The sequence below is a fragment of the Babylonia areolata genome, chromosome 13 (genome assembly GCF_041734735.1).
Source record: "Babylonia areolata isolate BAREFJ2019XMU chromosome 13, ASM4173473v1, whole genome shotgun sequence".
Classification (NCBI taxonomy): domain Eukaryota; kingdom Metazoa; phylum Mollusca; class Gastropoda; order Neogastropoda; family Buccinidae; genus Babylonia; species Babylonia areolata.
The window spans coordinates 20,191,849-20,218,829 of NC_134888.1; positions in this window are offsets into that span (position 1 = coordinate 20,191,849).

The window sequence follows — 26,981 nt, forward strand, 5'->3', positions numbered from 1 at the left end:
CCACCCCCCTCCTTTTTTTTCTTCTTTTTTTTTTTCCTGCGTGCAGTTTTATTTGTTTTTCCTATCGAAATGGATTTTTTTTTAATTTATTTTTTTTACAGAATTTCGCCAGGAACAACCCCTTTTGTTGCCGTGGGATCTTCTACATGCGCTAAGTGCATGCTGCACACGGGATCTCAGTTTTATCATCTCATCCGAATGACTAGTGTCCAGACCACCACTCAAAGGTCTAGTGGAGGGGGAGGAGAAAATATCGGTGGCTGAGCCGTGATTCGAACCAGCCGTGATTCGAACCAGCGCGCATGCTGCACACGGGACCTCGGTTTATCGTCTCATCCGAACGACTAGCGTCCAGACCACCATTCAATGTCTAGTGGAGGGGGAGAAAATATCGGTGGCTGAGCCGTGATTCGAACCAGCGCGCTCAGATTCTCTGGCTTCCAAGGCGGACGCGTTACCTCTAGGCCATCACTCCAGACGATTTTGACTTTGCCAACGATCTGGCCCAGAGTCCTTTCCCACATCCAACAACAGATGCAGGAGAAGACCACCACTGTTGCAGAAACTTCGGCTTTCTTGCCTGAGTCTTAAGATTCACAAATGGAAGAGCAATTTCCTTAAAGTCTTAACTCCCGAGAGCAAGGTTTCGGTTGCGCATGCGCACTAGAGCCTATCCAGGACTTGTATCCAAATCCAGACGACCTTCCCTACATGGGTCACATGTGGTGGTGAAAGGTTAGTAGATCGTTATATTTCTCTCCGTTTGCATGTTTTACAAACAATGTGGTCGTTTACGGTTGCCAACGTCGAGGGGCTGTCTGCATGATTTCCAATTCTCACCGGACAGTACCACGTGCTGGTGCTATTTTTATCTGACAGACACGTCTAGCGCAAACACAAACGGCTCTAGCTCCGCCCCTTTTCTCTGCATTCAAATTTTGTATTACGTGTAGCTGACACATTTTGTACTTTCCAAAGTCAATTCAGGTCTAGATTGGAAGCTGCTAGGCAAATCTCGCTCTCTGCCATAAATGAAGCCAAACCGTAGCTTTATTAGGCTTTTATTTTGAATAAACCTTCACCGACGTCACAGTGTCAGACTCTGGTGAGAAACTGGCTTGATTCAAATCGCCCGCCTTTTATAGTCCGGTTCAGGCTGGTTAAAGCAGCAGACAGAACACCGATCAGGCTGGAAAGCCGAGGCACTAGAAGAGGTGGAGATCTTCACTTACCTTAGCAACATCAGCAGGGTGGACCACATGCTGCACATTAGAACCTGGATTGGCAAAGCAAGGGCGGCTTTCCGTGTGATAAAAAAAAAAAAAGAAAAAAAAAGATTGGGGATCCAAATCGAGATATCATAATCAAGAACGCTATCGGGATCTTCAACACCATTGTAAAAAGCCTGCCCTGATGTATAGAGCAAGAAACCTGGAGAACCACTGTCACCGCCATGAAGAGAATAGAATAGAATAGAATAGAATAGAATATGTCTTTATTACCAAGTGTATCGGGGTCACAAGGAATATTTTAACACCTGCCTCACAAGGATTCAGAACCTCCGATTCCCAAGTCAGTAAAAAAAAAAAAAAAAACAAACAAACAAACAACAACAACAACAAAAACAAAAAACTGTGTTGTGTGCTCTGAACACACGAGGCAGTAGAAATAACTGAAAGAGAGGTACACAGAGAGAGACAGAGACAGAGAGACAGACAGACAGACAGGGACACGGACACGGACACAAGACTAAGACACTTAGAGAGACAAAGAGAGGCAGATACAGTGACACAAGCACAATGACAAGGGGATGGAGACAGAGAGACTGAGAGACAGAGCGACAGAGACAGAGAAACACACACACACACACACACACACACACACACACACACACACACACACACACACACACACACACACACACACACACACACACACACACACAGGAGAGAGGAAGGAAGGGGGCTGGGGGGGGGGGGGGGGAGGTGGAGAGAGAGAGAGAGAGAGAGAGAGCAATATCCGGAACTTCTTTTCTATTGAGCAGCATAAATGACAACAGCATTCAAGACTTGACATTGTGTCAACAAACTTGACACAAGCGACGACAAGAACAAAAACAATAACAAAACCAGGCATCAAAACAACAACGATAACAACAACAACAACAACAACAACAACAACAATAATAATAATAATAATAATAATAATAATAATAATAATAATAATAATCTTCTCAAAAAAAAAGAAAAAAAAAAGAGGTTAAACCAAGTCGAACAATATTTCGGCCACCACCCTCCCACAAGTTGATGAACGAACGAATCAGTCAGAGAAGAAATGAAGGGGGGGGGGGGGGGAGGGAGCCGGGGGGGAGGTGTCCTACCACCCCCCCCCCCACCACCACCACCACCATCCCCTAGGGGGGAAGCTCGAGGAGCCGGCAGGTTTCGGGTTCGCATCCCAACAAGAGATCGGCAGAGTTTGAATGAAAGCGGATGCGGGACACTGTTGCGCATCAGTCCAGTCGGCGCCTGTCCCCCCACCTCCACCCCCCCCCCCCCACTGCCCCCCCCCCACCCTCCTCCCTCCCACCCCCTCAACTCCCAAGACCCACACCCCACCCCCTCCAACCCGTCACCCCCCACCCACAACCCCTCCTTCTCATCCCACCCTGTGGTCGCCACCTTTGGCCCAGTGGGACAGACACTTTTTTTTTTTTTTTTTTTTTTTTTTTTTTTTGGTACCGTGGTGTTTACAGTACTGATTGAAATCCTGATTGGGGGTTCTGTTGGGGATTGTTAGCTCAGCTCAGCTCAGCGGTAGGGGATTGATTGTAGAGGCCGGCTAATTTCGATTTTTTTTTTTTTTTTTTTTTTGACAGCTTCGTGTGAAATATCTTTCTTTTCTTTCTTTTTTTTTTTTTTTTTTGGTCTTCTTTGATGTTGTTACTTTGTCACGCTATGTTTTTTTTTTGTTTTTTTTTTCTCTGGGAACTTCACTTTCATAAGAGACACAAGTTCCGTGTGCGGTTGGGGGTGGTGGTGGTAGTGGGGGTGGTGGGGGTGGTGGGGGTGGGGATGGGGATGTGGAGGAATAGGAGAAGAGTGAGGATTAGGGGGTCAGTGTTTGTGTTTGTGTGTGTGTGTGTGTGTGTGTGTGTGTGTGTGTTGGGGAGGTGTTGAGGGTGTGAGGGGTGGAAAGTGGGGGGGGGGGGGGCCGTATGCGTGTGATAGTCTAAACTTGGCTGAATGTACTAAAAATAGAAGGGATATACTTGATTTCAAACTGTGATGCACAGACAGACAAATATAATACAGACACACAGACACACAGACACACAGACACACACACACACACACACACACACACACACACACACACACACAGGGAAGACAGAAATGTCAGACACAACCATCACACAGATTGAATGGTGCGTGAGTTAAAAAAACAACAACAAGAGCAATAAACAAACAAACAAAAAACAGCCATGAGTCTGGACCTGATAATAACACTGTCGCTTTCTTTACCAAAGCTGGCACGTGTTCACACGAAGTTTGTTTACCTTATTTAATATCAAACAAACAAAAACACGGCCAGACCACCCACAAATCACCACCACCACTACCAACATCCTCCTCCTCCTCCCCTCCACACACGCGCGCACACACACACACACACACACATACACGGGCGAGCGCGCGCGCGCACACACACACACACACACACATACACACACACGGGCGAGCGCACGCACACACACACACACACACACACACACACACACACACACACGGGCGAGCGCGCGCGCGAGCACACACACACACACACACACACACACACACACACACACACACACACACACACGCACATGTCAGCTTTTCGTGCGCGCGCGTGTGTGTGTGTGTGTGTGTTGTTTTTTTTTTTTTTCTGTCTGTGGTATTAGGCTAAAAAATGTTAGCAGATGCAAAATATGCCAAAACATGGTGGTATTTCCTCCTGTTTTCACACAGAATATTCTAACGAGAAGGTGATGCATGACATTATTGTGATGCTACTAGTGTTTCATGTGTGTGTGTGTGTTGATCTCGTTATTTATTGAACAGTTCCCTACGGCGTGACAGGGACATTCCTCACTTTAATAAAGGTGCAGCGGTGCTGTAGTGAGTGGTAACGCGTCCGCATAGGAAGCTGGATAATCTACTGCTGCTGCTGCTGCTGCTGCTGCTGTATGGTCGAATCCCCACACTTGTCAGGATTTTCTCCTCTCTCTCTCTCTCCCCGACACCCCCCCCACCCCCACCCCCTCCCACCCCCAGACCCCCACCCCACCCCCCTACTCCCCAACCCCCTTCACCACTTCTAGACCTTTTTGTTGTGATCTGGACGCTAGCTAAGCTATTCGGTTGAGAAGATTAAACTGAGGAGTGCCCCCGTGTGTAGCGTGTACTGAATCAGTATCAGTATCAGTATCAGTAGTTCAAGGAGGTGCCACTGCGTTCGGACAAATCCATATACGCTACACCACATCTGCCAAGCAGATGCCTGACCAATCAGCAGCGTAACCCAACGCGCTTAGTCAGGGCCTTGAGATGTACCGAGTACACGTATGACAGAACTCACGGTAAGAACCAAAATATGTAGAAATGTCCACTCAGTTAGCAATAAACAACAACAACAACAACAAAAACAAAAACACTTGCAGACACGATGAATACTGCAATGGGCGGCGCTGTACGGTGGCGACGCGGTCTCCACGGGGAGAGAAGCCCGAATTTCACACGAAGAAACCTGTTGTGACATAAAGTATTACAATACAGTATAATACAAAATATTACAATACAATGTATTACAATACAATACAATGCAAAATATAACAATACAATACAACACAATACAGTATAATACAAAATATTACAATACAATGTATTACAATACAATACAAAGTATTACAATACAATGAAACAAAACGAAACGAAACAGGACACGACACGACACGACACGACACGACACAACACGACACGACACGACACGACACGACACACGAATCGAACATGGAGTCCCACAGGGATCTGTTTTAGGTCCAGTGCTCTTCACACTGTACACTGCGCCTCTCACTGAAATTATCAACCGCCATAATGTCAGTCATCATTCTTATGCTGATGACACTCAACTACAAAAAAGTGATAGCCTTGACAAATTGTTGACGCTGTTGCAAGAAACATCCAACTGTTTCCTGGACATTCAAAACTGGATGACTCTAAATAAGTTACAATTAAACGCGGACAAAACTGAAGCAATGATCATAGGAACTAAACAAAAACTCCCTTCCATCACAGCTGACACAATCAAACTTGACAGTACATCCATCCCTCTTTCAAGTTCAGTCAGGAATCTCGGCGTTGTCCTTGACAAAACACTGTCCATGCAAAAAAATTATCAGTCAGACATGTGAATCCTGCTACTGTCAATTGCGGCGCATCAGTTCCATTCGGAAATATCTGTCCACTGAGGCAACATCTAGACTTGACGTTTCTCTCATTCTCTCTCGCCTTGACTACTGTAACATTCTATTGTATGGTTTGCCTGCTTAATCCATTCAGTCCCTTCAGCGCATTCAGAACTCTGCTGCCCGACTCATCCTCAGAAAGAAAAGATCTGAGCACATCACTCCTCATTTGCAACATCTCCACTGGCTCCCTGTCTCACACAGAATAAAGTACAAGATCGGAGTCAGCACTCTATGTTATAAATGCATTCACAAATCTGCCCCTTCCTATCTCAATGGCTGCCTTCACCTCTACACTCCATCTCGCTCTCTACGATCGGCTTCGGATCCACTCTGTTTTCGCATACCCAGATTCAAACACTCCACTGTTGGACGCCGTTCTTTCTCTGTCTCTGGACCTTGCAATGAGAATGAACTTCCTCTTTCGCTTCGTCAGGTCTCCGCATAGCTCTTTCAAGTCTGGCCTTAAAACCCACCTCTTCCCAAAACAGCCTGCCTTGCCTGCCTCTTCCTTGTCTTCAGTTTCTCCAGTTTTAGAGTTGTGCATGCGTGTGAATGACTGGTGAGAATGAGCTTTGATTTGTCTCTGCACAAGATTCAGCGCTATATAAATACATTTTCTTTTCTTTTCTTTTTTTGTGTGCCCAAGTCAGTGACTGGCTGGAAGAACTTTGTAACAGGACGGCGGTGCCGTGGCCCAGTGGTAAATCACCCGAGTGTTCACGGGTTCGAGACCCATATGTATATGGACCGGGATTTCTACCGCCTCCCCTCCCCCCTTCCTCTTCCTCCACTAGACCTTGAGTGGTGGTCTTGATGCCAGTCTTTTTACTCGAATGAGATGATTATTAGTCAGCTGTGGGTATAACATTGGGCAAATAAAAACAGAACAAATAACTCTTTACTGAATTACCTGCATTTACATGCTGTTCTTATTCCTCTTCTTCTTCGTTCGTGGGCTGCGATTTCCTCGTTCACTCGAGCGGACTTTTATGCGTATGACCGTTGTTATTTTACCCCTGCCATGTAGGCAGCCATACTCCGTTTTGGGGGGTGTATACTGGGTACGTTCTTGTTTCCATAAGCCGCCGAACGCTGACATGGATAACAGGATCTTTAAATTGCGCATTGGATCTTCTTAATGCGTATACACACGAAAGGGGTTGAGGTACTAGCAGGTCTGCAGATCTTTTGACCTGGGAGATCGGAAAAACCAATCTCCACCCTTTTACCAACCAGGCACCGTGGCCTCCAGGCCCTAGAGAGGAGCGGCCTGTCAGCATCAAAAGCCTGCTGATCCAGTGCCAGCTACATTGGACAGGACACGTTGTCCGCATGACAGACAGCAGGATCCCGAAGGTGCTACTGAATGGCCAGCTGAAGGAAGAACTTGGAAGACCCTGCAAGCGCTTCAAGGACACCTTGAAGACAAACCTCAAAGCCTGTGACATGGACATCGCTTCCTGGGAAACTGATGCCCTTGACCGCTCTCGCTGGAGGATGCTGTGCTAGTGTGCATAAATATGTTTGAAAACAAGAGAACGCTGGCCATTAAAGGAGAAGCGTAGCAGGGCTCAACTTCTGGAGACGTTTTCCCTTGCAACACCTGTGGGAAGTGCTGCGCATCCAGAATCGGCCTCTTCTCCCATATGAGGACACACACCGACAGATAAACCTGCCTGCCTACTCATCCGTCCGTCCGACGGGAGACTCCATCACCGTGACTGGGATTCAAACCTTAGACCCTCAGGTTGAAAGCCGAACACTTTAACAACTCGGCTGTTGGGCACGTCGTTTTTCATGCGTAGGAGTGCTGCACATTATGAGGACGCTTCTTTTTCAGAATTTGATATTTAAAAAAACATTATTCTGTTTTTCACTTTCAGAACAAGTTACCTCGACCATAGAGAAATGCTTAGGCTTGACAATGAAGATTCATTGTCATTGCTGTTATTGTTATCGTTACACACACGAACACGTCGACCAAGTTTCACAGCAAACTTTTAATGTTGAAAAAAAAAAAGTGAAGAAAAAAAAGTGGGGAAAAAAAGAAAAAAGGAAAAGAAAAAAAAAGGAACAAAACCAAGCAAACACGTGTACAATTATTTGTTGGAATTTCTAACAAGCTGTAAAAAAAATAAGCATGTCTGTGTGTGTTCCTTTATTTCATTCTGTCCCTCTTTTGGCGTACAAAAAGTACACAGACAAACAAGCAAACAAACAAACAAAAACACACCAAAAAAACCCAACAACAACAACAACAACAACAAGTAGAGTATGCATTTTTGTTGCTCACCAGCGCATGATGTAAATATTATGATACTATGTATTAATGAATGAAAGCAGCATAGACTTGGAAGAGATCCACCACCCAACCCCGTCCCCCCCCCATCAAAAAAAAAAAAAAAAAAAAAAAAATCGAACAAATCGCATGCATGGTTGGACGATGCTATTATTAAATATTCTATCCAGCTATTCACACATACAAAAAAAAAACGACTGATGCATATTACCATAAAAAAAAGAATGGCTTCGTAACATGGTAATACTGAATACTGAATATGTTATAAAAATAAAATTAAAAAACACAATAAAAATTTTAAAAAAAAGAAAAAAAAAAGAAAAAGAAATAGGGGATGACATCGGTATGGGTGGTCCGCAGTTCGTTCACCCACAAAGAGAATGATAGTTGTGGTTCCACATCGTTTCTACCGTTCAAAGCTAACAAACGTCTGTTAAACGGACGTATAATCATCTCGTAAAAGATGCACGTTTACATAACAGAACGTTTCATTTACTGCCTGTTTTTATTTTATTTTATTTTATTCTATTTTATTTTATTTTATTTTTTTAATCTGCTCGAGGATTCTCTCTCAGTGTGTATGTCTCTGTTTCTCTTTCTGTCTCTCTCTCTTGTCTCTCTCTCTCTCTCTCTGTTTCTCTCTCTCTCTCTCTCTCTCTCTCTCTCTCTCTCTCTCTCTCTCTCTTGTCTATCTGTCTTCAGTCTGGCTGTGTCTCTGTTTCTCTTTGTATCTGTCTTTGTTTGTCTATCTCTATCAGTCTAGTATCATCATCATCATCATCATCTTAGATGAACAGACTATAGATAAACTAAACGAACGAGCTACCTCTATCTCTCTTTTTCTCTGTTTCTTCTGTCTCTGTCTTTGCCTGTCTCTCCCTCTCTTTCTCTAACCCTATTTCTCTCCTTTTTTTTTCTTCTCCTTTTGTCTGTCTCTCCCTCTCTTTCTCTACCCCTGTTTCTCTCTTTTTTTCTCATTTGTCTCTGTTTGTCTGTCTCTCCCTCTCTTTCTCAAACCCTGTTTCTCTTTTTTTTTTCTCTACTTTGTCTGTCTCTGTCTGTCTGTCTGTCTGTCTGTCTCGTTTTCTTTCTCTCTCATGCACACTCCCCCCCCCCCCCCTAACCCTGCCCGCCCCCCCGCCCCACCCCCCACATCTACACACCACACCCACCCACCCACCCACACAAAGAGACGCGCGCGCGCTCAACACATCGCATCACTTCACATCACATCACATCACATCACACATCACACATCACTTGCTATCAATACGAATCAGTCTCCTTCCCCAACCCCAACCCCAACCCCACCCCCACACCCACCCCCGGCCTCTCTTACCTGACATAAAACATAATAATACCTGCAGTTGTCATATTAAAAAAAAAACAACAAAAAAACTCCAGCACATCCCCCTCCCCACCCCCCCCCACCCCCCACTCAGACGAGAAAGCTTAGTGCCGCCTTGTTGGCAAGAGAAGACAACCAGTCTTTGTTCCTCTCTCGGTAGGATTCTACGCTCCCCTGATCTCAGTTTATAGTCCTTACCTCTGCCTCCATAACACAGGCAAAAAAAAAAAAAAAAAAAAAAAAAGAAAAAAAAAAAAAAAAAAAAGTATGGCCCGGGATGGCCTCCATGAATAGTGAGGGGGACACACAGGGCGACACGACACAAGAACCATCACACAGTTAACAGTTGGGTTTTTTTATTTTTTTTTAAGTGCCTCAGTTTCAGTTTCAGTAGCTCAAGGAGGCGTCACAGCGTTCGGACAAATCCATATACGCTACACCACATCTGCCAAGCAGATGCCTGACCAGCAGCGTAACCCAACGCGCTTAGTCAGGCCTTGAGAGAAAAAAAAAAGAAAAAAAAAGGTGAATAAATAATATCCTCGACTGTAGGTTTTAGAATTAGGGGGAAAAAAAAACTGACTGCATGTTTCAGACCTGTAAGTGTGGTTATCTATCTATCTATCTATCTATCTGTCTGTCTGTCTGTCTGTCTGTCTGTCTATCTATCTATCTATCTTTATTGCTTCTTTATAAAGGGGCAATTTCAAACGCATCCCACCCCTCAGCCCCCAACTTGCCCTTCTGAAACATACACATTCCAACAAGTATCCAATCAGATGCAACGCATTCCATTCCCTTAAGATTCTACTTAAGGACAGCATCAAGCGTACGCGTTAAAACACGTTAGGCGCTGTCTGTCCCTTTAACACGTTAGATGCTGCCCTTAACACATCATAGAAACCTGTCCTTAAATACATTAGATGCTGTCCTTAAACACATTATAGATGAAGTGCTCAAACACGTTATAGATGCCGTCCTTAAACACATTATAGATGAAGTGCTCAAACACGTTGTAGCTGCCGTCCTTAAACACATTATAGATGAAGTGCTCAAACACGTTGTAGCTGCCGTCCTTAAACACATTATAGATGAAGTGCTCAAACACGTTGTAGCTGCCGTCCTTAAACACATTATAGATGAAGTGCTCAAACACGTTGTAGCTGCCGTCATTAAACACGTTATAGATGAAGTGCTCAAACACGTTGTAGCTGCCGTCCTTAAACACATTATAGATGAAGTGCTCAAATCCGAATACAAAACGGAAAAAAAAAAAAAAATCCCCCGCCAAACGACAACAGCTACAACAAAAATGACGACAAAAAAACCAACAACAACAAAAAACAACAACTAAAAAACAACACCCAAATAACTACAAACACGGTCATCAGAGCTTACATATTTGTATTTGTATTTCTTTTTATCACAACAGATTAATATTTTCTCTGTGTGAAATTCGGGCTACTCTCCCCAGGGAGAGCGCGTCGCTATACTACAGCGCCACCCTATTTATTTGCATTTTTTCCTGCGTGCAGTTTTATTTGTTTTTCCTATCGAAGTGGATTTTCAGTTCAACAGAATTTTGCCAGGAACAACCCTTTTGCTGCCGTGGGTTCTTTTACGTGCGCTAAGTGCATGCTAGCACACGGAACCTCGGTTTATCGTCTCATCCGAATGACTAGCGTCCAGACCAACACTCAAGGTCTAGTGAGTGGAGGGTGAGAAAATGTCGGCGGCTGAGCCGTGATTCGAACCAGTGCGCTCAGATTCTCTCGCTTCCTAGGCGGACGCGTTACCTCTAGGCCATCACTCCACTCTTGCCTAGAGGCTCTTCAGCTTTCAACTAAAACGAAAAAGAAAAAGATTGGTCAGTGGCACTGTACAATGAGAGTCGCTCTCTTCCAGGGAAATGCAGTCGGATTTTATTTCACAGAGAGAACCATTTTGTGACAAAAATTAATACTCAGTAGAGCATTTGTCCCTTATCATCCAAACCAACCAGATAGATAAACAAGGCAAAAAGAAAAAGAAAAGAAACGATAGATAGATAGATAGATAGATAGATAGATAGATAGATAGATAGATAGATAGATAGATAGATAGATAGATAGATAATAAGTGACTAAATTGATAAAATGAATAAACAATAAACAAACAAATAGATAAACAAGAAATACGGTCAACGAATACCAGGTGCTAATATTACTACGCTTCGTACCGTGCGTGTTTAACCCATAAACAACGCGCAGCGCCGAGTTCACCAGTCGGCAATCCCCCTGGGACCAGTAGTTAACCCTTTATGGACACACCACATACACAACACAGCGCTCCGTCGGCACCCTAACCCCTACAGGCAAGGGCAGAAACTACTGTTAACTTTAACAGCTCTTGAATCTCCCTGTGTGCCCTCTCGCTATTCATGGATGCAATCGCTGGCCAACTTTTTGCCCTGTATGATGGAAGCAAAAAAGGACCATAACACAACGGAATCAGGGCAACAAAGAACCCACACGTTAAATCAGGACAGACACTACTGGACACCATTGAAGTGACTCAGCAAGCAGCGCAGGGTCTTCTTTGGTGTGTGGCCTCCTGGCGACCTAACATCGATAGTTCCGCTGTGGACTGCCGACGCTGATGGAACTGTGACAGACGAACCCGGGTGTGGCCTGGCCGTGTATGGCGGAATGAGCAGCTTCAGGCATTTGACTTATATGCATACACACACACACACACACACACACACACACACACACACACACACACACACACACACACACACACACCATCTCTGCTGCATTTTCGACCATTCCCGATTGATTGGCGGCTGAAAGGTAGGAGCCAAATCCTCTGTCTTGAAAAAAATAATAAAAACGGGGGTGGGGGGTGCGGGGGGGGGAAGAGAGAGAGAGAGAGAGAGAGAGAGAGAGAGAGAGAGAGAGAGAGAGAGAGAGAGAGAGAACATAAGAAACAATGGACGGTTGCGTCCCTTCAGACATACAGAAAAACAGTTTGACTGAAAGCAGGCAATGATCATGCGAAACCACGCACTTGCTTTAGACTTCCCAGTTCATCTATTTCTAGGTGTTTTCTGTCTTGTTCAGTTTGTTTGTTTGTTGTTGGTGTTGTAGTTGTTTTTGTTAATGTTGTTGTAGTTGTGTGTGTGTGGTTTACACTGGTGACCGTTTCAACTCCGTATTTAGGCAGCTGTACTCCGCTTTTTAGGGGTGTGCGTGCAGATTGACGTCAATCATTCCGTTTCCGAGATTACTTGCTTAACCCGTAAACAACGGGTAGAGTGGTTACCGCCCCTGCAGCCCAGGAAACAATTTAACCTTTTATGGAAACGCCACACGCAAGCAGTAGGTCGAAACAAAAATCTACGTCGTGGAGGCGATGGGAAAGCTTCCGTTTTCCATTGACAGCTCATATATCTTACTGTTGTGTGTCCTCTGATTATCGTGAAGGCTGGCCATCTCTGGCCTGTGTTATGTGTTGTTGTTGATAATTATAGAACAGGATCAGGGAAGTGTAGAGTCCCAATAAAAGTGGCATACAGACTGGTTGCGTTCTCGTCTTAACAGTCTTGTTTGGGACGAGCTGTTATCAGCTACTTATTAATTAAAAAAAAAAAATAAATAAATAAATAAATAACCACCTTAGACGGGTGTGGTGGTCAAATAGTGAGAGTGCTGGAATCGAGCCCGAATTTCCTGAGTTCGATCCCCGTCGAACCCGTTGGGGTTAAGGATGGAGATGTTTTTTTTTTCGATCTAACAGGTCAACATACTTATGTACAGACCTACAAGTGCCTAAAGTCCCCTTAGTACGTTTTCGCACGCAGAAGATTAAATACGCACGCACTTTAAAGATCCTGTATCCATGTCAGCGTTCGGTGGGTTACGGAAACAAGAACATACCCAGCATGCACACCCCAGTTGGATCTAACCAGTTACGCAGCCTGTTGTGCAAATGTTTGTATGTAAAGCGCTTGGAGGTTGGTCTCTGACCGAAGCTAGGCGCTATGTAAGTGTCCATAATCATCATGCATGCCTGCTTGTTTCTCTTCTTCTTCTTCTTTGACTTTATGAAGAGTCACGGGGCGCCGCACAGAAGAACTTCACGAATGGTTTCTTCCATTAGGCGTGTCTCCAGGCAAAGCCAAATCTGGCTGACCCCATCCTTCTCCAGGAGCCAGTTGCATTGCTCGGACGGAAGAGCCTAGTGACGGGCGCTATAGCCGAGTGGTTAAAGCGTTGGACTTTCAATCTGAGGGTCCCGGTTTCGAATCACGGTGACGGCGCCTGGTGGGTAAAGGGTGGAGATTTTTACGATCTCCCAGGTCAACATATGTACAGACCTGCTAGTGCCTGAACACCCTTCGTGTGTATACGCAAGCAGAAGATCAAATACGCACGCTAAAGATCCTGTAATCCATGTCAGCGTTCGGTGGGTTATGGAAACAAGAACATACCCAGCATGCACACCCCCGAAAACGGAGTATGGCTGCCTACATGGCGGGGTAAAAACGGTCATACACGTAAAAGCCCACTCGTGTACATACGAGTGAACGCAGAAGAAGAAGAAGAAGAAGGAAGAGCTTAGTATGGTCGTAACCCGCTACTAACTGTGTGTAGTATGGAACTGACCAATGGCGTAGTTCGGTCAACGTAGGCATTTAGTCACGTGTAACTGTCAAAAAGTTAGAACCAAGCAATACAACTGGCACCAGATCACATTCGGATAACTCCTCGCATGCAGCATGTATGATTACGAATGACATAAAAGGACCTGTTTAATTAACTTTTGAAATAGCGACAGCATTTCGACACTGTGATTAACATATAGTTTTAGATTACTCATTATAGAAAGTATCTCCTGGTACAGGAATAAAAGTAACATAACAAAACAAGAAGACATCAAATCAGCAGTCATAACGATTGACTTCTTCTTCTTCTTCTGCGTTCGTGGGCTTCAACTCCCACGTTCACTCGTATATACGCGAGTCGGCTTTTTACGTGTATGACCGTTTTTACCCCGCCATGTAGGCAGCCATACTCCGCTTTCGGGGGTGTGCATGCTGGGTATGTTCTTGTTTCCATAACCCACCGAACGCTGACATGAATTACAGGATCTTTAACGTGCGTATTTAATCTTATGCTTGCGCATACACACGAAGGGGGTTCAGGCACTGGCAGGTCTGCACATATGTTGACCTGGGAGATCGTAAAAAATCTCCACCCTTTACCCACCAGGCGCCGTCACCGTGATTCGAACCCGGGACCCTCAGATTGAAAGTCCAACGCTTTAACCATTCGGCTATGGCGCCCGTCTGCGATTGATTTCATTCCACACTAGTTTTGTATGCACTGAGGCTGTGTATACTCATATCACCTCTTTCCATACCTGCTTGCAATGTGCGTAGAAATATGAACGGTCATAATCGGATACAGCAAATAAATGAAGGGTAGGGTCATTTAACATCATACACAGCAGACTGTCAGTTGGCTGACAACGCTCGGTTGATGTAAAAATTGGAGACAAAGGATATATGTGTTGAGAAATCTGTTTACTTGCCACTTTTTTTTTCAGAATTTAGACTGTTTCGTCAGTTCTTACACAGCTGCATGTGAATGAAGTATGCGCAGTCTGGGTAGTGAGTAATGATTATATTTCAAAGCTTTATATAGAATGCAGCATCGTAAAATCATTAGTTACCTAGTAAACTTGGTAGAAACTGATATTAGGTGTATAGTTTGTATAAACATTAAGAATCATGAAACAAGACTGAAAAATCTCATTGAAATGACCGTATTGTTTACCGTGTGGGTTAAAATTGTCATCCAGCTTGGAAGAGCAGCTGCATTACAATCGTAACAATCGTTAACCTATCCCCACACACACACACACGCACGCACGCGCGCGCGCACACACACACACACACACGCACACACACACACACACACACACACACACACACACACACGCACACACACACACACACACACACACACACATTAATCCTTAGGGATTTTATGACAATAAATGAAGTCAAGTCACACGCACACACACACACACACACACACACACACACACACACACACACACACACACACACACACACACACACACACATTGAACCTAAGGGATTTTATAACAATAAATAAAGTCAAGTAAAGTCAAGTCACACACCCACACCCAAACACACACACACACACACACACACACACACACACACACACACACACACACACACACACACACACACCACATGCTTCCTGTTGTCGAGAACATACACACGTGTGTCATCCCATTCTGAGAATATGTTCAGATATGTGTGTATAATAAACATACTACTGAAACATAAAACGTCGTTGTCATTCAAATCACAGCGCTCGCCCCAATGAAATTTGCAATGCCGTGTTAGCAAGAGAAGACAACCAGTCTTTGTTCCTCTTTCGGCAGGATTCTACGCTCCCCTGATCCCAGTTTATAGTCCCCCCCCCCCACCCCTCCCCCTGTCTCCATAACACAAAGTAAAAAAAAAAATATAAAAAAAAAGTCTGGCCAGGAATGGCCTCCATGAATAGTGAGGACACATGAGTAGACACAAAAGCTATCAGAATTAAAAGTAGCCCATTGCCTGTAATTTATGACGCTGACTGATTGTCCTTTAATGGAATGTGTTCACAGACGGTTAACTGGTCCTGATTAATAGGAATGGGATCTATTGGCGTTCTTTATGGATTGAGCGTATGCAGTCTAAAATGAATTGTAGAAATATTTGTCTATCTTTCTGAATGCCTCCACCCAAGAGGTTAAAACTTCACTCCAATTTGTTGGTGTATATTGTTTTGTGTTTAGTAGTCCGTTAGCAGAATAACATAAAAGGGTTCTTAACCGAGTTTCCCCAAATGTTGTGAAAATATTATCTACATACCAGTGATCAGTCCGTTAGACTCTAGTGGGGATCTGTGTTGGTGTTCAGATCAAGGGAAATTTTTGATATTTTGTTTTACCATTGAGAGACAGTGCAAAGATATAATATCTGCTAGTGTGAACTTTGATATCTCAAAAAAAACAAAAAACAAACATCGATGGGTTTCAAAAGTAACGTTGTAGAAAAATAGGCCATGGAACAGGACACCAATTATTGTTTTTGGTTTGTTTTCCATCTGTATGAAACATTTCGGTGGCGTTGATTTTGCTCTCATGGTGCTTATTCCGAACCCCCCCCCCCCCCCCCCCCAAAAAAAAACAAAAACAAAAAAAAAAAACCTACACCCAGCCTCATTTGCTGCAGTCCCAGCTCCACCAGTCCACAGGGAGCAGCTATGACAGGTCGTCATGAGGCCACACACCAAAGGAGACCCTGTGCAACTGCTCAGCTGTTTCAGCGGTGTGTATATGCATTGATGTCTGTCCTTACATCAGCATGTGTAGGTCACCGTTATTCAATCAAGCTCCCTTCTCAACGCTCAGGAGGAAAGTGGCAGAAGGGTTTAGACGCTCATGCACACTGAAAAAAGAAACTATGGTAACAGAAAGGTTGTCCTCCGGCAAAATTCTGCGTTACAAATCCACACTTGATAGATACACAAATACATACGCAAGGCCTGACTAAGCGCGATGGGTTATGCTGCTGTTCAGGCATCTGCCAGAGGAAGGTGGCAGAATGGTTAAGACGCTCATCTGACAACACAGAGTCCGTAAGGGCCTGGGTTCTTCTTCCGCGTTCACTCGTATGCACACGAGTGGGCTTTTACGTGTATGACCGTTTTTACCCCGCCATGTAGGCAGCCATACTCCGTTTTCGGGGGGGGGTGTATGCTGGGTATGTTCTTGTGTCCATAACCCACCGAACGCTGACATGGATTACAGGATCTTTAACGTGCGTATTTGATGTTCTGCTTGCATATACACACGAAGGGGGTTCAGGCACTAGCAGGTCTGCACATATGTTGACCTGGGAGATCGTAAAAATCTCCAGTAAGGACCTGGGTTCGAATCCAGCTCTCGCCCTTTCTCCCAAAGTTTGACTGGAAAAATCAAACTACGCGTCTAGTCCTTCGGATGAGACGACAAACTGAGGTCCAGCGTGCAGCGGCATGCACCTGGCACACTGAAAAAGAGCCCATGGCAACGAGAGTGTTGTCCTCTGGCAACATTATGGAGAAGGAATCCACTCTGATACGTACACAAATATATGTACTGTACTCCTTGGAACTTTGTTACACTTTGAGACATTCAGACTAGCTAGAGCTCCACCTTGGAGATCCCACCCGGACATATATATATATATATATATATATATATATATATATATATATATATATATATATATAAGACTCACCCCCTCAAACAACGAAATCTTCGCCGACCCAAGATCCAAGCTCTGAACAAACTGAACGAATTTTCTCCAGTGGGTTGTTAAGCCCCACTTACGATCAACAACAAGGCATCATCCCGATCCATATGTAATATGCAGCTGCTGTTCAAACGTGTGTGTGTGTGTGTGTGTGTGTGTGTGTGTGTGTGTGTGTGTGTGTGTGTGTGTGTGTGTGTGTGTGTGTGTGTGTGTGTGTGTGTGTGTGTGTGTGTGTGTGAGAGAGAGAGAGAGAGAGAGAGTATGCACAAGTTTTTATATTGATATGCACTTGTATATCTATCCTAATTTCTACTGTATCTCTGTTTGTGTATGATTTTCGATTTATGTTCGTATCTTGTTATGTACTACCCCCCACACCCCAATATTCCTTGTGAACCCGGTACACTTGGTAATAAAGACATATTCTATTCTATTCTATTCTCGTCAGTAATTGTTTAGTCGTAGAACCAGACACAGTAAGGAGCTTTCCTAGACCGGAGACGGTCACCATGTTTGCCTAAAGTACAGTTCCCAAGGACCCGTCATGGCTGAAGACTTTGACAGGAACTCACCACAAGCATGGAAGTGGAGGAGAAATCCAAAGTGGGATCCGGGAAAGCACAAGAAAGGGGCGTTTCCACGAAACTTGAGGCTGTTTTTTTTCTATAATCAATTAGGATGAGAGTATTGGCAATGCTGCTATGTATGGGGGTCCATTTAGGTTTGGGGTTGTTACATGACAAGTTGGGTGGGCGGGGGTGGGGGTGGGGGGGGGGGGGGGTATTCTACGCATTCATTCATGAGTTTCAGTTTCAGTTTCAGTTTCTCAAGGAGGCGTCACTGCGTTCGGACAAATCCATACACGCTACACCACATCTGTTGAGCAGATGCCTGACCAGCAGCATAACCCAACGCGCTTAGTCAGGCCTTGAGTGCATGCTTACATATTTGTGTACCTATGAAAGTGGATTTCATTTTACGTAATTTCGCCAGAGGACAACACTCTCGTTGCCATGGGTTCTTTTTCAGTGCGCCAAGTGCGTGCTGCACACGGGACCTCGGTTTATCGTCTCATCCGAAAGACTAGACGCTCAGTTTGATTTTCCAGTCAAACTTAGGAGAAAGGGCGAGAGCGGGATTCGAACCCACACCCTCACGGACTCTCTGTATTGGCAGCTGAGCGTCTTAACCATTCTGCCACCTTCCTCCCCATTCATTCATGAATGTGGAGTGATGGCCCAGAGGTAACGCGTCCGCCTAGGAAGCGAGAGAATCTGAGCGCGCTGGTTCGAATCACGGCTCAGCCGTCGATATTTTTTCCCCCTCCACTAGACCTTGAGTGGTGGTCTGGACGCTAGTCATTCGGATGAGACGATAAACCGATGTCCCGTGTGCAGCATGCACTTAGCGCACGTAAAAGAACCCACGGCAACAAAAGGGTTGTTCCTGGCAAAATTCTGTAGAAAAATCCACTTCGATAGGAAAAACAAATAAAACTGAACGCAGGAAAAAAAAAAAAAAGATAAATAAAGGGTGGCGCTGTAGCGTAGCGACGAGCTCTCTCTGAGGAGAGCAGCCCGAATTTCACACAGAGAAATCTGTTGTGATCAAATGGAATACAAATACAAATACAAATGATAGTTATAGTATCCTGGCATTAAACAAGCCCAAGAGATACACACCAACCTGTTGTGCTGGTCAGGGAGAAACATTTGAGCAACATTCAAAAAAAAAAAAACAACGAAAAAGTAATGTGAATGGCTGCATGCCCGTGTGGTCCCAGTCTTCCGACTCCGAGCCTTCAAACACACTCAGTTCTGGGTAAAAGCTGGCAACACGATGAAAAGTGCCACAACTGTATGTGTCCCATAGGGATTGAACCCACGTTCTTGCAGTACTTAGTCCATGACATTAACCACTGCACCATGGTAGCTGTCAATAACAAAGATTTTGATCAACATTCTTTTTTTTTTTCCGAAACTTGATTGACGAATCTTTTAGAGATTATTTTCACCACTGAATGGTATGAATATATATGTATGTAGAATTCAAAGAATAAGGAATTTAGAAAACTGTTTGACTTGGCACAGGTACGCACACTCTGGCCATATGCTGTATCTTCCCTTTGGTTTTGTTTATTCTTTTGAACTTTTTTTTTTTTTTTTTTTTTAGCATCGATTGTGTTTTTAGAGCTCCACAAACATTCGATTATTACGATATAACGGGGTCACACACACACACAAATATTCCCACATACACACGTGCCAACGTGCGCACACAATTAAAGACACACACACAAACACACACGCGCGTGCGCGCACACCACACACACACACACACACACACACACACACACACACACACGACACACACACACACACACACACACATCCTAAGCTTCATATGATTCCCTTGTTTGGTAAATAAAATATATGGGGAATGTTCATAGAAGAAATAAAACACAACCGTCACATTCAAATCAGACAAAAAAAAACCAAAAAAAGGCCTCATACGAAGTCTATGCTCACTTTGTAGCTGGCAAGAAGAGAAGACAACCAGTCTTTGTTCCTCTCTCGGCAGGATTCTACGCTCCCCTGATCCCAGTTTATAGTCCTTACCTCTGCCTCCATAACACAGGGGCAAAAAAAAAAAAAAAAAAAAAAAAAAAAAAGTATGGCCCGGGGATGGCTTCCATCATGAATAGTGAAAGGACACACAGGGAGACACAAGCGCTATTAAAGTTAACAGTTAGTTTCCGCCTCTTGCCTGTAGGTTTTAGGATGGGGGTAGGGGGGCGCCGACGACGGAGCGCTGCTGAGCGCTGCTGCTGCGTGTAGCGTGTCCATAAAGGGTTAACTACTGGTCCCGGGGATTGCAAAAGGGGTGGACGCAGCCGCGGTTGCCGTTGTTTATGGGTTAAGCACGTGCGGGTCCCAAAAGTGGATTAATTAGCGTCTGACCTCAGGTTTGAGGGTGGCTTTTTTTAGGTGGGTTATGCATTTCAATCAGAGAGAGAGAGAGAGAGGTAAGGTAGGTTGTTGGCTTGTTGCTTTTTGCTCGACATTTTCAATAAGGAATTACCGTCTGTGATTTATGTGTGTGATTTGTGTGTGTGTGTGTGTGTGTGTGTGTGTGTGTGTGTGTGTGTGTGTGTGTGTGTGCGCGCGCGCGCGTATGTGCGTGTGTGTGTCTGTGTGTGTGTGTCTATGTGTGTGTGTGTGTAGATTTCTATTTTCTTTATCTGGTAAGTTCCGAAATATAAGCCTTATTCTGAGGATTTGCTGTCTCTGTTTCTGCTATGTCCATTTATTATCTATTGCAGGTAAGATTTGAATTAAGAATACGTCATTGCTTATGGCAGCAGCAGAAGTGGTGTGAATAAGAATGAATGAGAGAAGAATCGATGTAACAACATTGCAGAAACGGACAGGGTATATTAAATCTTTACCTTCATCTTTCTCTCCCATATCAGCTGTCGGGTTTCTAGATTTGTGTGTGATTATAAAGATTTCAGCAAACAGGTACAGAAGCCGACAACTATTAATTCGGTTTCAGTTTCAGTTTCAAGAAGGTGTTAAAGCGTGCGGGCCAACCCATATTCGTCACTCTATATTTGCTGTGAAAAGAGAGAGAGAGAGAGAGAGAGAGAGAGAGAGAGAGAGAGAGAGAGAGAGAGAGAGAGAGAGAGAGAGAGAAAGGAGCAACAGATGTATAACTTTCGCATAAACCCACCGAGCTGAACAGGACTTGATACAGAGATTGAATGGCATGGGGTTAACGTTGTTTTGTTGTCTATTGATTCATTACGCATTTGGACTTCTTTTTTTAAATGATAATATCGTTTCTTTTTTTCTTTTTTTTTTTTTCCTTTAAAAAAAATATTTTTTCAAATGATTTATTTATTTATTCATTTATTTACTTATTTGTTTATCCTTTTTTTATATTCATGTATTTTCATTATTTATTTATTTATTTATTTATTTATTTATTTATTTATTTATCTATTTGTTTGTTTGTTTGTTCAATCATGTATTCATTCATTCATTTGTTTTATCTATTTATTTATCTATCTATTTATTCATTCATTTATATATTTATTGATACTGTCTTTCCCTAGCTTTCTTTCTCTGGTTTGCCCATAATTTTAGTTGATGAAACTGATGCCAGACAAAGCAAATTATATAGGGGATCAATGCTGTCACTGTTTTTTTTAAATATTTTTTTTATTCATTATTTTTTTTGTTTTGTTTGTTTTGTTTTGCTTTGTTTTTGGTTTTGTTTTGTTTGTTTGTTTTTTGGTGTTTTGTTTGTTTGTTTGTTTTGGGTTGTTTTTTTTTTTTTTGGGGGGGGGGTTCATTTAATTTTCGATGATGAAATTCATTAATCAAAAGCGTGTCAGCGACATCTTGCTTACGGTGACAGAATCATTTCATTAACCGATAAACGATTTGCATATTAATTTATTTGTTTAATCGGCTAAAAAAAAAATTTAAAAAATGCTTCTCTAATAAGAAAAAAGTATCTAGAAACGAAATATAAAACCGAGCACTAAACGTGGTAATCGCTTACCTGTTTCTGCATATATTTGCTTATTTTCTACATTCGTTTCTTGGAATAGAATATGTTTCATATAATGTATAGTCGGGACAGCTGTTATCGCCTCTGCTGTTCTGATGGTCATAGTCGAACACGACTCTGTGTGTGTGTGTGTGTGTGTGTGTGTGTGTGTGTGTTTTGTTGTTTTTGTTTTTGTTGTGTGTGTGTGTGTGTGTGTGTGTGTGCCTGCAGAGATACAGACAGACTGAGAGCTATTTCAATGAAAATACATCACGTGGAAAGATGCAGCAGCATCCTTGCTACGCTAATTCTTTCTTTCTTTTTCTGACTTATATATATATATATGTTTTTTTTTTTTTTTTTTTTACCCAGTTGGTTACTTTACCTAGTCATTTAATTGTATGTTGTTGGTTGTTTTTTTTGTTGTCGTCGGTTTTTTTTTTTTGTTTTTTTTTTTTTGGGGGGGGGGGGGGGGGGGGAGTGGGGGGGGGGGGGTGTCATGTATAATTATTCTGTTTACACATAACTGTTTTCACACTGAAATATCACGCTTTAAAAAAAAAAAAAAAAAAAAAAAAGAGAAAAAAAGAGAAAAAAAGAAAGAAGCAAAAACACGGCTATTTTATTCATTCACGTGGTTGTTGTTATTCATTATTTGTTTATTTCTCATTTATCTCTTCATCTGTTTTGTTGAAGTTCATCATATTTATGGAATTTATATTTATCTGTTTGTTCTGTTCTTTCATTCATTCATTTCAGTAAGAATCGTTGTGCCGCAGTGGATATATTCTTCACCCCCAGGATTCAAGTGACACTGAAATTTGCTGTCACCCTTCAAGTGTCGATAATTTCTTTTTCTTTGTTTCGGTTTTTTTTTTTTTTTTTTTTTTTTTACAGGTATTTTTGTATAGCTGTGTTTTGACAGAAAGATAAAATGATTTATTGTAGTTACAGTTCAACCAACAGTGTGACAGGAAAAATGTGTGTGTGTGTGTGTGTGTGTGTGTCCGTGTGTGTGTTTGCGCCATTTTCACAGTCATGAGTCATAGGTAAATGTGTGTAAGGTCTAAAATCGTCCCCTTTCACTAAATGTGATACACAATAAAATAGGAATGACATATCGACATATTTCTTTGTTCTGTTTTGTTGATGTCGTTATTTTTTGTTCATAAGTGCCTTTTTTTTCTTTCCTTTATTTCCCTTTCTTAAGTATTCTTTTGTTTTATATTTCACACACAAAAAATCAGATTATTTTTGCTGACTCGTTTTGTTCCTTTCTTCTCGTTCTTATTTATTTATCTATTCATCTATATTCTATATTATATTTTCAGTTTATTGATGTATTTATTTATTTATTCATTCATTCATTTATTTATTCAATTATTCATTTATTTATTTATTTATTTATTTATACATGTTCTACCAAAATCCTTACTGTATATAGCCAAGGCGACCGCGCTTGTCACAGTCTGAGGCTAATATTCTCAGAAGGACGTCTGATTTTTAAGGAAAAAAAAAAGTGTATCTCATTACATGGGAGACCACTCACTGCAACCGGTCCCCAATTGTGTCCCATTATGCTTCAACAAACTGATGGCAGTTTTAGTGCAACTGATGCAAATGAATGCTAACTGTTTCTGCGGCGTATTGGACTGCATGTTGAAATAAAATTAAAAAAAAGAAAAGAAGAGAAAAGAAATAAAGATGGAGCTGAACTGAATGTCATCCGTAGGTTGTAACAGTTGGAGAAAGAATTCAGAACTCGGATGAGAACAGAATGTATTTATCGTTGTCGCTGACTTGCTGAAAATCCATTTTTCTTTTTCTTTTTTTTCTTTTTTTTTTTCTTCTTTTTTATTTTTTTTATCTATCTTTGCATCTCTCATAGTGTGTGTGTGTGTGTGTGTGTGTGTGTGTGTGTGTGTGTGTGTGTGTGTGTGTGATTCTGAAGAGCAATGTCATTTTGATTTCATTGCATTTTATTTCATATGAATTACACGATTTGGAATAATTATTGGTTAAAATAGTTTGGCGACAGGTAGCCTGTCCTCAATTCCATCGATTCAGAAGAAAGTGATTTTTTTTTCTTTAATGCTCAATAATTATTTACAGATCTGATCTTGTTCTCTGCATGACTCATATACCTATTGTGTGGGGTCTGAAACAGAAATGTATAGATAGTAATAATACTAGTTTATTCCTGTTGCGCCTTTCATTAAAGATACAACAATGCTCGAGGCCAGTCACAGGAGTTAAGCAAAACAGAAAAGAAGAAACGCTCCACACACAAAATCCAACAAAGAAATAGAAACAAGGCAAAGTGTAACATAACGCTTAAACATGATCACACACACACACACACACACACATAGGGAAAATCCGGAATATAAATTTTCCCGACAAATATGTGCATCTAATTCAGACAAAACCAAGAAAACTAAACTGAAAAAAAAGGAAAACAATTCTGACAGTTGTTTTCTTGTTTGTTTGGTTGTTTTTCTTCTTCTTCTTCTTCTTCTTCTTCTTATTTCAAACAGATAACTCCAAAATACAGTTGTTTTTGTTGTTGTTGTTTTTTTGTTAGTCTTTATTACTCCATGTAAGGCCCAACACTCGGCTTATACCGCATATTGACATAAGTTTACATTTGGGCCAATAGCAAAGTGAGAGCTGTATTATCAATGGTTTTTCCAGTCAATGGGAAACCATTTACAGCTTAGTCTTTTGTAAAGGACTATGACTCTCAAACTAGGAGGCAAAATTGCACTGGCTGTTAGTGCTGCAGACTTGTGGGCTGGTTGGCCTTTGGGAACCATCCCAACGCCGACTGTCCTAAAACCCTCTTGGCCGAGAGAGTGGGGATGTACTTGGGCAAGACACTCTCCACTATAATCAAATTCTAGCCCAAATAGTCGGAACAGTAGTTGCCTCCTCTGCTGTTCTGATGGTCATAGTCGGACACGACTGACTATCATATATATATATATATATATATATATATATATATATATATATATATATATATATATATATATATATATAGCTATTTAGTGATGACTGTGTCTGCGGATGACCCCCCTCCACTCCCCACCCCCTCCGCCTTTTTTTTTCTTCTTTTTTTGTTGTTATTGTTGTTGTTGTCGAAAATGCGCCTCTCTATGTTGTATTGTGGGTTACCTACCTATGGGGTGTAAACTGCTTCTTTTGCAGAGTATTAGTTGTTTCTTTGCTGGGCTTTATCAGTTTTGGTAGGCACTGTATATAGTGTGCGCGATTTGTTTGTTTTCCGTCACTTATTTATTTACATATTGATTTACATATTCATTCATTTATTTATCTATTTATTTATTTAGTTAGTTAGTTAGTTAGTTAGTTAGTTATCTATTCATTTATTCGTTTATTAATTCATTTTCGTGTATCTATTTATTCATTTATTTTTCATTTCTTTCTTTATTTGTTTATCTATCTATCTACATACATTTATGTATGCATTTCATGAATGTATGTACGTATGTATGTATGTATGCATGTATGTATGTATGTGTTTATTCTTTTCTTTTTTTTTATTAATCAAACATTTTTTTTTAATTCATTTATCTATTCATTTATGTATATTTATGCATTCATTCATTCATTTATGTACAAGTTTGTTTTTTTCCTTGGTTTATTCATTCATTATTCATTCATTCGTTATATCAATCATTGGTTTTCTTGCTTGTTTATTCATTTTGTTTGCATTGTCTTTTTCTTAACTCTTTCCATACGAACGGCGAAAGAGACAACGTTAACAGCGTTTCACCCCAATTACCATCATCAAAAATATTGCAAGCGGAAGGCTCTTATACTGAAGAGGTGAATGTTGACAAAGAATACCACAATTCTGACGACGGGAGCTAAAGGTTGGGTCATTCAGACACCCACTGGACATCCGAGGGGTCTGTGTAGAGGAGAAGAGAGGACTGGCCGTACTGAGTGAGCTAATGCATTTACACATTCGCGTATTTATCAAATCTACATTCGTAAGATCACATCATGTGTGTCTCTCTCTCTCTGTCTCTCTCTCTTCCCCTTCTCTCTCTCTCTCTCTCCCCCTCTTCTCTCTCTCTGTCTCTCTCTCTCTCTTCCCCTCCTCTCTCTCTCTCTCTTCCCCTCCTCTCTCTCTCTCTTTCTCTCCCCCTCCTCTCTCTCTCTCTCTTCCCCCCTCTCTCTCTGTCTCCCTCTTCCACCTCGAAAGACAGACAGTGAGAGAGAGAAGGTATATCAAAAAGAAAAAAAAAAAAAGCAACATTGATAGTCTTAATATCTATTTTGAAAAAAACACACGAGACAATGAAGAAAAAGAGCAATTTTGTTGTTAAATGATAAAGGAGACAAAAAGAAGATGAAACGATCAGAAACAGAAAAGAAGGTAACATTTTTGTATCAAACACAGCAGTTACAGCAACAACAATAATGATGGCACCGACAATGATAATAACAATAGTAGTGATAATGATAATAATAATGATGACAATGATGATAATAATGATAATGAAAATGCTACTAGTGGAGTGATGGCCTAGAGGTAACGCGTCCGTCTAGAAAGCGAAAGTATCTGAACGCACTGGTTCGAATCACGGCACAGACAGAGAGAGAGAGAGAGAGAGAGAGAGAGAGAGAGAGAGAGAGAGAGAGAGAGAGAGAGAGAGAGAGAGAGAGAGAGACAGACAGTCACATAGAGAGAGACAGAGAGAGGGAGAGGGAGAGAGATGTATTTGTGAACATAAGTTCAGACAACCGACTCTTTTTTTTCTTTTCTTCTTTCCTTTTTTTTCTTTCTTTTTTAACCCTTGAAATGTTCTCTTCTTTCCGTTTTCCTCCATATATCAAACACACACACACACACACACACACACACACACAC